Source organism: Oxyura jamaicensis, chromosome 1 (assembly GCF_011077185.1).
Source record: "Oxyura jamaicensis isolate SHBP4307 breed ruddy duck chromosome 1, BPBGC_Ojam_1.0, whole genome shotgun sequence".
Lineage (NCBI taxonomy): Eukaryota > Metazoa > Chordata > Aves > Anseriformes > Anatidae > Oxyura > Oxyura jamaicensis.
This window is the reverse complement of record NC_048893.1, coordinates 137,414,325-137,430,592: the sequence shown is the minus strand read 5'-3', so window position 1 is coordinate 137,430,592 and position 16,268 is coordinate 137,414,325.

Below are 16,268 nucleotides of genomic sequence, written 5' to 3'. Positions count from 1 at the left end.
GGAACCTGAGTGGCTTTTTCATTTTGTTCAGCTATAGCTACTGTAAGACAGGCAAATCTGTGGGGGTGCACTCAGATATACCTTGCCATTGAAATTCACATCTGTGACACAGTTTGATTCACAGCCACTGAATATTAGAAAAACAACATTCATGATAGTGATCAATATCTGTATTGCATTTCATGGTGGTGGTTCAGCTAATTAGGAAGGATGTCTAGAAAGAAGCTGGTTTATGAAACCTGCAGGTTTCCCTCTAAAGAAAGGCACAAAGGAGTAAAGCAGGAGGAATTAGCAGATTTGTCTTCTGAGCCCTGCGGAAAGATCCTCATCACCAGTGGCAGAGGCAGTATCAATAGGAGCAGGAAAAGGACGCCTCCTTTGAACCTCTCTGCTTTCTTACCCCACAAAGCTTTGGATTGTATCAGGCGAGGGACACTGGCAAAGATGTGTGCACACACAGCAACAGCAGGTATGGGCATTGTAGCCGCAAGAAAGAAAGGCTTATTCCGTTCAGCCCTTGTAATCCTGGGCAGGGCTTTATTTAGATGTTTCTAATTACCACAGTATGTTTAAATAGATACCCAGAGAAATCAGCAGGGAGCAACAGCTCTCCTTACTGCCTGGCAGGGCTGATGATGACAAGGGTCATGTAATGGCTTAATATGATGCCACTTAATATCCTACTTAAGCAATGTAATTATGGGGTTTATTTGATAGAGCAAGAAGGTTTATCTCCTGCAGAAGGCATGAATGAGATTGCCAGATGCAGGTGCTGCTGGGTTACAGGATTCATTTTTTATATTATATAGTTTTTACAGCCTTGTCCACTTGGGTGATTTTCATTTTCTAAATCCAACGCAGTCTGTCTCTTCAGTCTGTCTCAGTGGTGCCCCTGTATAAATAAGCCACTTTCCTCTAGTAGTTGGCAGCTCTCATTACAAATATTTTCTGCCAGCTGCTCTTGGAAGATTTCTTTATTTTAGCTCTTCACAACAAAATGGAGATCTCAGACACTCATCCCATGCTTTAACATAGTGTGTCTCAAAGGAAGTGACTCAGTCTTTGTATACAGCCTTAGTCGACAGCTAAGTTTTCATGCAGGAACATAAAAAAGAGATTTATGTAACTAATATAACACTGAAAATAAACAAGCCCTCCAACCAAGTTCAAAGCACCAGGTTAACACATACTTTCTAAATAAATATGATGCTTTCAAATTTGTCTAGACCTCATTATCTAAATTTTAAGATTCTCAAAGATCTCGGGGGGGGGAAGTGGGGGCTGAAATTTCAGAGCCGTTGGGGATTTTCTCTAAGGATTTGCAGATGCTGAACTCCTTCCATATCTTCTGAAGGAGAAGGGGAAAAGGAGAGATGGGGTGCCTGTCTTGGAGGCAGGGGGAAGGAGTGTCTGGGGAAGCGTGCCCCAGTCAGCGCAACCCCAGCTCCTGTAAAAATGCTGAAGTAAATAATCAAACACCTGGAAGGGAGCGTGGAAAGAGGAACTGCCAACATGGATTTGTCAAACCGCTCTTATTTCCTTATGTGACAGGGTGACAGATCTCGCTGACAGAAGCAAATGCATGTCTGGTCACGGTGTCTCGCGCAGAGCGCTCACAGGCAAACGCAGCAAGTGTGTGGTCGAGACAGATCTACGGCATGGTGGGCACAAAACGGCTTGGAAAGCGTTACTCGGAGTGCGCTGATGATTAGCTCATTATCAAAATGGAAGTTTTGATCAAGAAGGGCTCGGCAGGAGCCTGCCTAGGCTCTGTGATTGCTCGCTGTCTTTGGCAGTGGGAGCAATGATGATGATGATGGACTCAAGAATGATCCTGGACATGGTTACAGGCAGCAGCAAGAGGTGAGGACCCTCTGTGGTGCTGGGGGTTGGCTTCAAATTGCTTGATACCTTTGAGATATGGCCTAAAAAGAAGAAAAAAAAAGGAAAAAAAATACATTTAACAGGAAAATGTCCAAAGTACAAACAGCAAATGCCAGAGAAGGACCAGCTGTGCAAATAAATAAAACTATAAAGCAAAAAACCTAGAAACAATATGACCAACAATCTAGAAACAATACTGACTTTGGCAGGAGGTGTCAGGAGGAGCTGCCCAGCCTTGCACCAGAGGCAGAGGAGCTGAGACAGGCATCTCCTGGGAGCAACATGGATGGAGCAGACCCTGATGCAGGTGAGGGAGATGGTAGGTGACTCTGCAAAGATGGCAGCATGGTCTGCTGGGGAGATTCAGCAGCTTCTGAAACATGTGTGTGGTTTTAAGGCAAACAAGGTTTTGCTGAAGCTGGTGGTCAGGGCAGTCACCTTTGTTCCAGGCTGAATCACACACACAATCCAACCTCAACCTCAACCACAACCACAGAGTGGTTGAGGTTGGACAGGACTTCTGGAGGTCAATTAAAGTACTGAGTGTTCAAAGAATTAACTTGGGAAGGGAGAAGGGGATGAGTAGTTGGCTGTGTGAAGTCCTGCAGCTTGAAATTCAGGAAGATATTTAGGTACCTTGAAGTCCACAGAGGTATTTAGGTGGGACTTGAGGTACGGGCCTTTAGCATCTAGCCTGTCTGAAGATAGGCCACTTCTTGCATTACTGCCTCTTCCTCTATCTAGTCACAGGGCACATTCACCAAACATACCAAGCATTTAAAGACAGCAATGAGAAGAACCTGCTACTATTTCCACCTTGAGAAGAAGCAGCTTTCTGCCCCTGGGGACAACACAGGTTAATGAGTGCCTAAGGAGGACATCCCACTCTGCCTGTCAGCCTCTGAATGTCAGATTGTGCCCTCCAGGCAGGCATCACCGAACAACCAGTCTTCCTTATGGCTGCAGGGAATGAAGGCTGACTAAAGCAATGCAAAAAAAATCTGAACTGATTCAGACAAGCATGACTCAGCCACCATGTCGCAGTAAGTTTATGATGCTGAAGAAGAAATTTACTCTTGAACATATTTTAATTGACATGCCAGATTACATGTACTGAAAAAATATCTTTCAAAATAAAAGATGACAGACTTTCAACATCTGCTCTAATTCCCTGCAACTATACTAGCAGATGTAAACTGTTATGTGTTCTATTAGTAAATATCCTTCCTTCATTTTCTTTTTTTTTTCCTAAGTATATGAATGTACTTTTATTTTTTATTATAGCTATAATGATATACTTTAATTTTATATATTCATGCTCAAATTCTGGATTTAAACAAAAACTGCTCATGGTGGGCAAAATTCTGCTTGCAGAGATGGGTAGGAGTTTTGCTAATTACTTTTGTGGGGCTCGGGTTTTGCTCAATAAGATTACGCATGTCTCAGGAGTTTCCAGAAGCAGAGAGACTGAAAAGACTGAAGCTGAAGTTGTGTTTATACGGCACCATAATTGCAACAGAAAAATTTTGGGGGTTTGTTGTTGTTTTTGAGATAATCTGCATTTTTTCCCTTGAGCTGATTGAGCACGGAGTGCTTGCGAGCCCTTATTTTGGCTGTCTCACAGTGATGAGAGACTGGCAGAGTGGAGGAACTGTGCCAGCCCCAGCACTGCACCCCATCCTACAAGCCCTCTGGTAGGGCTTGCACAAATCCATTGGGAGGTCCAAGGGTTGGGGAGTAAAACCTGCAAAGCTGCTGGTATAGCTGATATTTTTTCTTTGCCTGCATCAGGTCTGCCTGAAGAAGCTGCCCAGCTTCTGCTCCCCTTGGATCTGCCAGCTCTCAGCTCATGTGTGCACTCCTCAGCCCGTGCCAAGCCCCAAAAGCTGACTTAGCAGCTTTTGCTGACCAACCTTCTCTAGATCATTTTCACAAGAATAGCTCAGCTGGTAAATGTGAGGGCAGTAACCTCTGGCAAAGCAGTAGTGACAAGTACTTGGGGATGATGACCTTTGCCAGTGGAGCAGAAGCAGCCGGGACAGGATGTGCTGCATCCTCTGACCCATCTCCCACTGCAGTCTGTGGCAAAATCCCTGCTTTTATTGACCATGCAGAATTGGTTTGGTAGGGCATTGCTCAAAGCACACAGCACAAGCTGACAAAGTGCACTAATGGAGTGGGAGGGGGAAGCCAGCCTCCATAACAGCAGTAGGCCATCAGCAGATGCACCGTGGTGCTCATTCATCCAACATCAACCTCTCCAAATATCCAAGTAAGTTAAAAAGTAAGCTTTGGAGCCAGCCTGGGAGGTAGACATTGAAGAAGAGAAATTTACATCTTTCTGTGCATTCAGTCAAAACTGCTCCTGTAAAAACACATAAAAGCCCCCAACCATTATGGATTTGTATATGCAGATTTAGTTCTTCAGCTGCTTTATGGTAAGACACAGAAACCTGTCAACAGAAGCAATGTCACTGTGCTCCATTAGCATGCATTTATTTACATGGCTATCAGCAACCAACCACTTAAATAAATCACTGTTAGGGAAGTGGACTACTTAAAGAATGTGGGGCCCATTTGGCCATAAAGCACTAATTATCTCAGCATCACCTCTCCAATGAATCACTAGCAATGAAACACCATTATGGAAAGCATCAATTTTCATGCACAACTCAGCCATACTGTACATGGTCAAGTAATTGTACCAAAGTGCCTAACAAATAAAACTTTTCCAAGAATATATGTTGTTCCCTGAGTAAAACCATCTCCAAAGAGGGCATGGTGGTTTTTGCAATTGATATTATGAATAAATAACAGCTCAATCTGTATGTTGCTTATTGCTGTTTGGAAACATGGACAGCTCTTTACTTACAGCAAGAGGAATTCTGTCAAAACCTTTCTTCCTCAGGTTTGAAGTCACTTTTGTACATCTGTGCTCCTTATTGGGCAGAAGACTTATAAGGCCTTTAAAAGCAAACATAATATGGTTTCATGATGTGGATATGCAAATGAAAATATTCTCTGTCCAATACTTCTAGCCACTTTTTTTTTTTTTTTTTTTTTTTTTTTTTTTTTTTTTCCTTAGCATCCAGATGCAGCATATCTTTGTCATGAGGCAGACAAAACAGGTTTTTCAGATTTCCTGAAAGCCTTCTCAGGACTCCCATGGGGAGCATATTTCCGTACACCAAGGGGGAGAAGAGGCAGTTTAATACTGGTGTAGAACATGGCAGGGTTCTGATCCATGGGCAAAAAAAAATAGCAAGAAAAATGCAAAACCTGCCTTCACTAAAAAGTGGGAATCTACGAGTCCAGAGCATCATCCCGAAGTAGCTGCCTGGGGCTGGATGCCTGGTGCTCGCCAGCAGGAGGTGTACATTAATGAGGCAAAATGGGTCCCTGAGACTCACAGTTTGTGCTTATCATGGAGGCTCTAGAAAAGAGAAGATGCAACTACTTGTCTCATTCTTGATATGTATACAGACCGAGAGCCTGTCACAAAGAAGCACTCAGTGATGAATGCATGCCATCAGTCAATACGGAGGATGGAGCATTTCCTCCTGTCTGCTCTAGTTCCAGTGGCAAGCTTGCCTAATGCTGAAATGCACTCTCGCATGGATGTGGGCTTCTCCTGCATCCTCTAAGGACCACAGGTGCACACTCATACACACCACAGCTCAGCACATCTCATGTATACAGAGTTCTCCAAGAAAACAAAGCTCTGGGTCACTCCCTGTGACCTCTGTCCCTCGCTGGGGATATTGCTTATTTTCTGTGTTCCCAAGAACAGCTCCTGAGTGTCCACGGGTTACGTGTACAGAACCACGAGCTGCATTTCTCTTTAATTATTCAAGGGAAATAGCTTATTTTGGTGGGTTGCTGTTGTAGGGCACCTGTGACTGCAGCATAACAGGTCATGGAAAAGTTTCTGTCTGGTGGCTTTGAGGTCATTTTCATTCTTCTCATGTTTCCTCAAGCAGCAGTCTTTTCCTGGTGTGAACCCTGGTTTTTCTGCCTTAATCAAATCTCCTTGCTCAGGTCTACATTGCTAACCATCTTTTTACTTTCTTCTCCTGTGTTTACCTGCCACACGCATAGCTGTGCCAAGGATTTGGCTATATCATAGAGGATGGGTTTACATAGAGGTTGAACAGACACGTAATGGCTGTGCAGCCTGCTTCACCACAACCAAGTGCAGGCCTGGGAGTAGGACACAGGCCTCTGTGACTGCAGACAAGGCAGGCCCACGGCTTTTGCCCACATCCCCTCCATGGATGATGCCTTTTGTGGCCACTTAACTTGCTCCTGGCACAAGCCAGTGAGTAATTCAAAGCCACTGGTGGGCAGCTCCGCTTTTGGCAGGCCGGGCGCCTCCCCCGATCCATGAAACATGGCTGAGAGGTGACTCCACACACCAGCTTTCTCCCTGCAGAGACCCCAAGGCTTCACAGGGCTTGCTTTGTACCTTAATTCCTCACCCAGCTCCCTCTTGCCAAACCGTGGCCTGGCCTGGGGAACGAGGCCTACCCCTACATTCCCCCAAAACGCCATATATCTTCTTTTTGAATTACAAACCCAGGCGGGCTATAAATGGAGAGTAACTACTGCACTCGAGAACAAAGGCATTTGCTGAGCAGTGATAAATAATAAATTGCACAGGAAAGATGCATCCCCTACCTTGGGTTTTGTTTTGCTTTGGCTTAGCACAATTTCCACAAAATTTTGGCAATCATGCTGCCATTATCTTTTGACGGCGGCGGCCCCAGGAACTTGTTCAGCCCGCAGCAAGAGCCCTTTATGTACCTACTGATGTGTTGGTTCACAGACAGGCTGCGCGGGGCTGCTGATCTGAATAGCAATCAGATGCCAGCGTACGCCGGCTCTGTGCGAGAGCCGTGGACATTAATAACGTCTCTGGGGAGTGGCTGCAGCTGTAATAAAGAAAAGATAGCTGCAGTGTTTGCACAGCTCTCCTCATTCATACTGAGATGTAGTGAAGTGTGATAATAAGGACTTTACCAAATTTAACTGACAGCCTTGGGGGGTGGTGGGGGGGAGGCATTCTTCACAAGGGAGAAAAGAGGGAAGGAACATTTGTTTTGGCTAGACGTAGGGGATTCGCAGGTTTTTAAAAGCGACCCTTTGTTTTTTGGTGGATTTTATTTTCTTCATATATGAAACAATGGTTGAAGGATGGATATTACCTAAGGGGCTTTGCTTTAGAGCTCTGACTCTGGAAAAACATCACAGCACAGGCCTACACACGCATTTTAATCCTCCATCTCCTAACAGCATGGTTTCAAGTGCCTGGACATTGGTTTCAGTGCAAAATCACCAATTTCCACGAGCTGGGCACCACTAAGATCTGTGGGCAGCTCTGTGGCCCCTATTGCAGGCAAGCTTTCAGTGGCAGTAAATGCAAGAAGACGGGAAAACACCTGCAGGTGACAGAAGAGCCTCGGTAATTAAATTCAAGAAAGCTCATGTGGATACAAATGTAAACATGCATAGTGTCAAAAAATGGAAAATTTAATGTCACATTGAGAGTTTTTGCCAGCTCTTTTTTATGAGTTTCAAGCTAATTGACACTATTAAAGAAACCTCAATTGCTGGAGTCTTTTGATTGCAGGAGAATCTCATCTTCCACTTCAAATAATGGTTGGACTGCTAGTCCTTCGGCTGAGCTTAAATATCCAGAAATTATGACTTAAGGACTCAGAAACCGAGAGACAAATAAAAGGAACCTTGCTTGTATTAATTTTAAAACTCTTTTGACTCTTAATTCAGCTGATGCTTTCAAGGCCTGTGTTGAGTGCTTCAGTTTTAGCACATCTGAGCACCTTACACATGCTCAGTGTAAGGCTTTTATCCACATACCAAGTGTATGACAGGCACACGGGTGGGAGTAATCACACATGCGCATATTAATGCATTTCTGCACTTTGTGAAGATATCAGGAAGGTGGATGACAAAAAAAAGAAAGTCCCTAAGTATAAAAATGTCAGTGTTTTCTTGTATAGGGTGGTTTTTTTTTTTTTTTTTTTTTTTTTGTTTGTTTGTTTTTTGACAGGCTGAGGTGCATCACGGGGCACGTCATCAGCACAAGCCACCAGGCTGCCTCTGTGCAGCTTCAAGCGTGGTCTGGGGGAAGAAGAGCTGCAGAAACACTCAAAGGCTTGGGCAGCAGCTGGAGATGAAACTCTACGTTTGTGAAACTTCAAGCTGTTCACTACCAACGCTCCTGTCTGGAGGGCAGAAGCGCTCCACCACAAGTGCTTTTCTTCACTGTCCATGAGAGATTCAGCCAACAACATGATCCCTCGTCTGCTGGCTCATGTTTGAGCTTGTTCCAGCTCCCGGTTATCCAGGCTTGGCTTAGTTCAGAAAGCATGCCTGAAATGTTCAAACAGCAGCAGTGACAGCAGCGGGGCAGCCAGGCCAGCCGCAAGGCTCTCATCTGACGCTGCGGCAGGGCAGGGGGCCTGGTCTCACACTGCCTGTAGGAACAGCACCTTCCCCTCCACCAGCTTTGTGAAAAAGCCCAAAACAGGCTGGGACAGCATGGGCAGGAGAATATTTGTACTGTTGCAAAGGGACCTCTCAACAGGGTGCTGCAAAGCTGGAAGCTAACCTTATTTCTTAATTCCCAGTCTACCAGGGAGTGACTGTTCCAGTCACAAGAGGGAATCTAAAGGCTGTACCAGAGAACGGGAGATGCTTGTCTACATGTATTTTTTTCCAGACGAGTGAGGCCTCTGAGCCCCTGTGGTCCCACTTAAATTTCAATAGCTTGCCAGCGTCTCGATCCATTTCACCATACCTGTGCATTTTCTGGTCAGAGGGTCGGTCGCCTTTGTGCTGTTGTGGCAGCACAGGCATCTCCCAGTCCTTCAGCATGTGCTTTAGGCCCAGCTTATGTATGTCCAACTGATTAATTAATCTCTGTGCAGCAACTGGAAAATGTAAAGTGCTACATAAAAGATAAGTATTACTATTGCTAAATCTGCACTCGACGAGTGTGACTTGACATAAAGTGGCAGGTTTTATCTTGCTCATTGCTACTATCTGAAAGAGGCCATTGAGAGCATATTTCGTGAGCGTAATTTATTCTCTAGACATAGTGGGATAAGTGGTGCACATGAGCAACTTACGCTGCATGCTCAATGGGAAGCTTTTTGCCTGCAGAAGGTTATTTTTTTCTCACACGTTGCCCTGCTACCTGTGACTCAGGGCCTCGCATGCAAAGCATGGCATGGAGGGACATCATATGGGCAGGCGATGCTCCCTGGGGAAATTTGGACTAATAAACCTGTCGTGACATATGGTTTCAGAGCTCTTGGCAGCATGCGGAGGGTGGCTTGCTGAAGTAATGTGGCAGATTGTAATGTGTGACGGGAGAGCGGTGACATTTGGGGTGCACAGGATGGAGATGCTGGAGAGGATGGAAGGAGACCCGTGGGGCTGGAGGGCAGTCTGGCTGAGCCACAGGGAAACCCTGTCTGCTGCTGGACCCCCTTTTCTCTCTTTGTCCTCAAGAGACGAAGACAGGACTGGAGGGGGCCCCCTCTATCCCCCACCTCCCTCCTGGCTGCCCACTTCCCACCTCTCACCCAGCCAGCCGTGAATCCTCCTGTGGCCCACACATCACCAGGGGGCTTGTTGGGTGTAGATGTACCCCAGATGGGACAGGGAGAGCTGCTGCCTCTTCCCATGCCTGCACACCTCCCTTGGTTTGGTCTCATACAGACATTGCATAGACTCCCCAGCTCCCTGTGTAGTCATCAGGGATGAGTGGGGAAAAGGTATTTGCCTTCAGAGGACAATTTGAAAAACTTAAATACCAAATTGCATGCATTTTATCGTAGGGCAATCCACCACTCCAGCATGCTGTAGGTAGCTTGGAAGCAACATGCCTCATAGAACTACATAAATTAACTAATACTTACATCTTGTGTGTTTGTTGAGAATCTTCTACTACAGGGAGTTAATCCTGACTATTCCCTCTGGGCCTGATGGTAATATAAATATTTAATAATCATGATAATAATAGTAAAGAGCTTTGAAAATGAAGAACACCATAAGTGGTTCACACTGGTATTTTTATTAATAGGGGTACGGAATATTTGTGACTTAATAGCTACTAAACACTTTCAATTGATCTGAGACTACAAAGCCAACATGAGCACATATTCAATAAATTGTACCCATGCTGTTCCAGCATGAAAGTGGGTCAGGATCCTGTACTTGGATAAATACCCATCTCTCCGCATTAAGTAGGTCAGCCCTCGTCCAACTGCTCAGCATGGCTCAGACCTGAACTAGTGCAAAACTGTTTTCACATGTACTTAATTTGTCAGCATTTAAATAAGTGAAGCACAAGGTCAACGGGAACGTGACCTTATTCGTTTTAGTGGGGAAAAGAAGGAAGGGTGAGGGTTACTTCTGCTAACATTAAATCCCTGCCATGAATAGCAGATACCCAGCTATGTCCAAGGACAGATGAGTCAGTGATGCCGCATGACCCGAGCTCTTCCTCTTTCTGCCTTTCCACCAAAGTCTAGCACCTTTGCATCTCACTAAATTTCTTAGAATTTTGGATTCTTTAAAGAGAAAACATGAACTTTTTCCTCCTCTTTGTTATGGCTGATGGCTTCTCTCTCTTTTTTATTTATTTTTTATTTTTTATTTTTTTTATTTTTTCCAGACTTTCACATTTCTTGGCATCTCTGTGCAAAAGAATGAAGGATCCAGTCGAGGTGCTTGTTCACAGAGAAACTGCTCATGTAAGCACAACCTCTGGCTCCTGCCCTTTCTCTGGTTTTCCAGTCCCTGTAGCCACAGCCTAACAGCATGCACGTGTTTGGCTTCAGCAACGTATGCTGGAGGGTGTAAATCCACCTGGTTAGTGATTTAAACACCACTTTCTTAGTCAGGTGAAGCACGGCTCTGCTTAGGATCAAGCTCCCTCCCCTAACAGATGTGGTATTTTGTTTCAGCCTTCAAAGATTTCCCTGGTGTTCTTTCTGGTCATCCCTGTTCCTCATCTTCCTGGGTTTCCCAAAACTGTATAAGAAGTACTTTACTTTTAACGGGTTTTAAGTTAATAAATGATAAATCCAGCCATTGTGGGGTAATGTGTCATAGCCTAAGGAAAAGAGAAAGGTCAAGAGCAAACCTCAGACACAAAATATGTGGTTTCCTTGAAAAGCCTCAAATGTAATGGGGAAAATTTTTCTTCTTGAGCCAAGCAGGGTTTCTGGACAAGCTCCTGAGAATCACTTTCTTCTGGATCTGTTGCAAAGTCCCCAGATCTGCACTTAAAAATTTTAACTGGCCTCTGAATCCACAGGAGAAACAAAAGTAAGGGAACCATAAAGAAGAGGGGAAAGAAAAATGCCTATCTCTACTTATTCTTACTCAAAGCTATCAAGGGATAGTTAGGCAGTGCTGTGTAAAGTCAAGAAAAAGAGGAAGAGAGCACCAAATAGAGGTGAATGCGGGGGATGAGCAAGGAAGAAGTGAATATTTGCTTCAAGCATCAGACTGGCATGCTACAACTCACCATATTCGACAAGATTTTCCTCGTGTTAACTCATTTGGTTATCATCCTAGATGTCACAGCAACACCACATGGGGTTTGCTTGACAAAGCTGGCCATACCAGGGGAAACTGGAAAGAAATTTCACATGATCTGAAGGTAACATACTCCAGAAGCTCTGGCATGCTGTGAAGACAGTGACCTGGAGGACCTCTAGGACCTTAGGTGATGAGCAGAGAAAACATGTTAGTTTTAACCTAGTTAAGGTCAAAGGCAAGGCAAGGCTTCAAATGGCTGGCTTGGCCCACAGCCCTGTGATCTTGCATCTCTTCAGATGGCATTCAGGTGTGCAGACAAGAGGAGAGGTTTTTAGCTGCCTCAGCATCCCAAAAGAGTGTTTTTGGAGTGGGTTTTTGTTGTTTGTTTATAAAAGTTGTTCCAGTTTTTTCAACATTTTTTTTCTTTTTATGTTCAGTGTCACTGTGAGTACATCACTAGCTCTTGGCTTGCAGTGGGCTGTAACTGTGTGTCTCTGCATTGAGCTGCTGTAATGCAGAGTTATTTGATTCAGTATCAAACTGTGCAATATAAAATTATTGAGTAGTCTTATTTTTGAAGTAAGTCTTTGGTGTCTCTTACATTCTGATATTGGACCTCTTCCATTCATTTCTGCGTAGTCCTGCATTTGGAAGTAATTTGTGTCTTGGAACAGCAACCTGGCCAGCATTATTGGCCAGCATTGTCTATAACGTAATGAGTGCTAGACGTTTATAAGCTTAGCAGGTTTGTCAGGAGAATATCAGCTTCCGCTCCTCACCCTATTACCAAAGGTGTTCTGGCTGACCCTACAGTTGCCCCAGAGTTTTAGTCATCTAGAAGTTTTGGCTTCAAAATCAATACAAGTTTCAGTTATGCTTATATATCTTAAGCAATAATAGAAAGAGTGGTCTGCACATCTGTCTGATGTTGGAGGCCACGTTATTGAACAGCTGACAGAGCAGACAGGAGCTCAGCTGGCTTGGGCATGCTCTGCTGCAGTGGGATTTTGATGGGCAGCATGACATCTAGCTATAGCTGGGCTATGTCCACATTAAAAAAAAATATGTATGCAGAATGTGGCAATTGTTTCACTTTTCCAGCTTGGTTTATTCAAAGTAAACAACTGTGCTTCACTTTCCAGAGAAATCTCTGTTTCGTGTATTCACAGTTTGTAAAGGCACTTTGAAGATGCAACAAAGCCGCTTGATGAGGAGAAGGAAATGGTATCAGAGAAGCAGATTGGACTTTGATTCGTTATAATTCTCTAAACATATAATAGTCATTCACCTCCTAACATAATAGCTATTGACTTGCTAGGGTTGTCCAGGAGCGTGGATGAACACTGCCAGTAAAGATTCAGCTCCCAAGCTGGGTTCTGTTTCTTCTCCTGGACAGATGATGGCATCGTAGCCCTGCTGTATTCTGCAAACCCAGTGAAGGTACTCCCAGAGCGAGATCTTGATTTGATTGTGCTGTACACGCTTTAGCAGCTTGAGATTTTGCCTTTTGCTTTTCATGTCTTCAGTGAAACAGATGAATGCTATAATAGCAGTAGTTTCTAAAAGGAAGACATGAAATTCCTACATTTATAATAAAAAAGTGTTACAAACCTCATTGTAATTCAGACTTGAACTGTTCACCCTGTGCACGTCCAGAAACTCATTCTCTAATACTAGATGCAATGATCTCTGGAGGGAAGTTTTCCATCTGTTTCCTTATGATGTTAAGCTGTTAGTGCTGTTCATTATTTATTACATCTACTGGTGTATGTTAAGCTATGATTTTCTTCTTGTCTGGTATTAAGAATTCAACTTGGTTAGTGTAAAAAAAACCTAGGATTTGCATATTACACATTGATATTTAGCGTATTTGGGGTGGGGGAAATAGGGGACTGTAATTGCTCCCAAGCTGCTTTTGTGCTGGCAGATAATTTATATTTAATTCCGTGATACAGAGCTAAATTAACCACTTAAGATGGAGATAAATATAGACGTGCTATATATAGGTGGAATCTGCCACCATACTCAGATTGAAGAGCATTATCTCTGCTTGATTTCAGTGGGACTACTGCAGGGTGAGCTGCCTCTCAATATGACCAAGGTAGGCAGAATCGGGCCCATCACAAGTATGTACGAGTACGGATTTCACCTATATGAATGAAAGTGTGTAGGTGGGAGAGAGGGCATTTAAAATATAAGCATGTAGTTACCAGTGTGTATATTAAGTGGAAGCACACATGCGTATGGTTTACTCTGTGTATTTTCACATATTCTATTGCTGGAATATATGGCGGACTTAGGTTATTATTTCTTTTTCTATATAGGATAAATGACTAATTCTCTCTTTGGAGTCAGGAGTGGTTCAGCCCTATTCTCTGTTCCTTTGCAGAAATTATTGCCGTTTTCTGGAAATAGAATTCTTGTTGAGTTTATCCTATTTCATCACTGGGTGCATTAAATACCAGCACTTCAGGTGTCACAACAAAGCTGGGAGGGATAGTGTTTGTGTTATTATTTGCAATTATTGTATCAGGAATAGCTCTTTACATTCAGCATCTTGCTCACAGAAATATCTTGGAAGATTTTACAGAAATAAGATCAGTATCTTATTACACTGTAATTAAAATATCAAATTTGGCTGTGAAACATTATCTAGATCAGCCACTGAGGTTACTGTTAACAATACCAATTCCTTTAGAATAAATATATGTGTTTCCAAACTGCATAATGGGAAGTTTTAGCATATCATTCTCACATGTAGTGTCTTTTGATATGATGGAGAATTGTAGATGAACTGAAATGTTCGCTTTCCTGTCATGTAGCTGGTTCTTTATCATAATATAGATGTTATTAAGATAAAATCTGTCTCTCCGTATTGTAGTATTATAAAACTTAGAATTAGAAATGCTTTATCATTTCTGAAGAACAAAGGCTATGACTGCTTTAAGCAATATCAAAGTCAGACTACCTTTATCAGGGAGGAACATGAAGGAAACCACCAGTATTTGCCAAAGCATAAGTTAATTCTTGTTAAGCTTAACATGGAATGTTTGCAATTACTGGGTAAAATAATCACTGAAAGATAAAACAAATAAGCTTTCTTAGTGCTTTTTAAAGGACTTTTATTAAGTGGTAGCAAAAGTCACCTAGCAGGGAACAAGATTGCTTGATTGTACATCTGCTCCTTTGACTTCCAAGTCAGATGCTTATTTGGAGTAAATCAATACCACTTTGACAAGCCAGTGGAGCTATATTGACCTACACCTACTGAGGTGTATATGTGAGGTACTGGATTTATAAGTGTAATGGTATTATTAAGATGCCCTGGGCAATAGAAAGAAATATTGTTTTGCACTCATTGGAGATCATCTCTAGAAGACTGCACCCATCTGGAGGAAAAGTTTAGATGCAATTGTAGGTGGATCTATCTTCTCACAGTGGCATCATTCAGCAGTTTTTGGAAAAGGGCATGGGAAAGTGTGGTTAGTCCCCATATAGCAAGGCTCGATTGTAATCTGCAAAGTCTATCTTCCATGCTGAGGATCTGGAGGTCATTTCTGGAAGATGTGCCTAACAGAGACAAACTTTCCTCCCCCATCTGACTTTGTTTGCTTTTCAGATGGTTTTAAAGGGAAGTTGTGGTATTAAATGAATGGGAAGGCGGTGAAATCAAGCAGTGAAAAGCCAGGAAATGTCAGCCTGGGGTTTTGTATGCAGGCACTGAGTAACCACCAGTAACGACATGAGTAACTTCTCATGGCATGTGAGCAAGGCATTGCAACCCTGATCTACTCCATTCAAGTCCCAGGCTTTCCTAGTTATTTTTCAAGCTATGGGTTTGATGCCAAAACAGTTAGAGGCACTGTACATATTGAGAGAGAGGGGTAATTTTTATTACCAATTAAACAGAAAAAACGAAGTGCCCACAATTACCAGACAGATTATATTATAAAATAAGGATTATATAAAATGTTTTTAAGCTGTGCTTTCACAGTGAAAGTACCTCTGTTGAGCCTCACTGAGTTTGTAAACCTTTCAGAACCTTTCATTTGGTATCAGGAAACGATGTATAAAAGTGAGGAGGCTGCTTGCCTTCTGCAAACAGATTAACAACATAACCAATGGCAATTCCTGTGTGTTGCCTTGTATCGCACTGGATATGAAGCAATGGGGCCTAACCACAAATCAAATTATTTTGATATCAGGATGTTGGAAATGATTGGTTGGGATGGATTCTTAATGACTGATATATTTTTTCACCTGTTTAAAGACAGCTTTTCAGTGTTTTGAGTTCACACAAAACATTAGCTCCCATGATTGTGTACTCTTGTAAAATCCCATATTCCAGTCAAAGACAGAGAATGAGAGAAAAATGGGAGGAAGGGAGGAAGAAAGGAAGGAAAAGGAAATCTAAAAGCATTTTGTTCAGCCTCCTGCAAAGGTGGAGCTACCTCCCACTACTTGTTAAAGATCCAGCCATATCAACACATTTGTAGACACAGAGAATACCCTGGCATCCTCAGCCTGATCCTCAGTAAGCTGGAAAATCCTGATTGTGTTAAAACAAAATAATGTGGGAGAGGGGTGTGAGCTAGAAGAGACAGGATAGGAAAGAGTGTGACAGTGAAAGCATCTGCTGGAGTTCTTCACCTACAAACAGGCCAGGGAGAATGAAGGAATTAAACAGAAGTTATCGACAACAGATGTTTTGAATGCTTATTTTCCACTTCTTAAAAAGACACACCTGGGAAGTCCCAGAAAAAAACAGCCTGAAAATGAGAACACCCGACCCATCCTTTCCTCCTGCT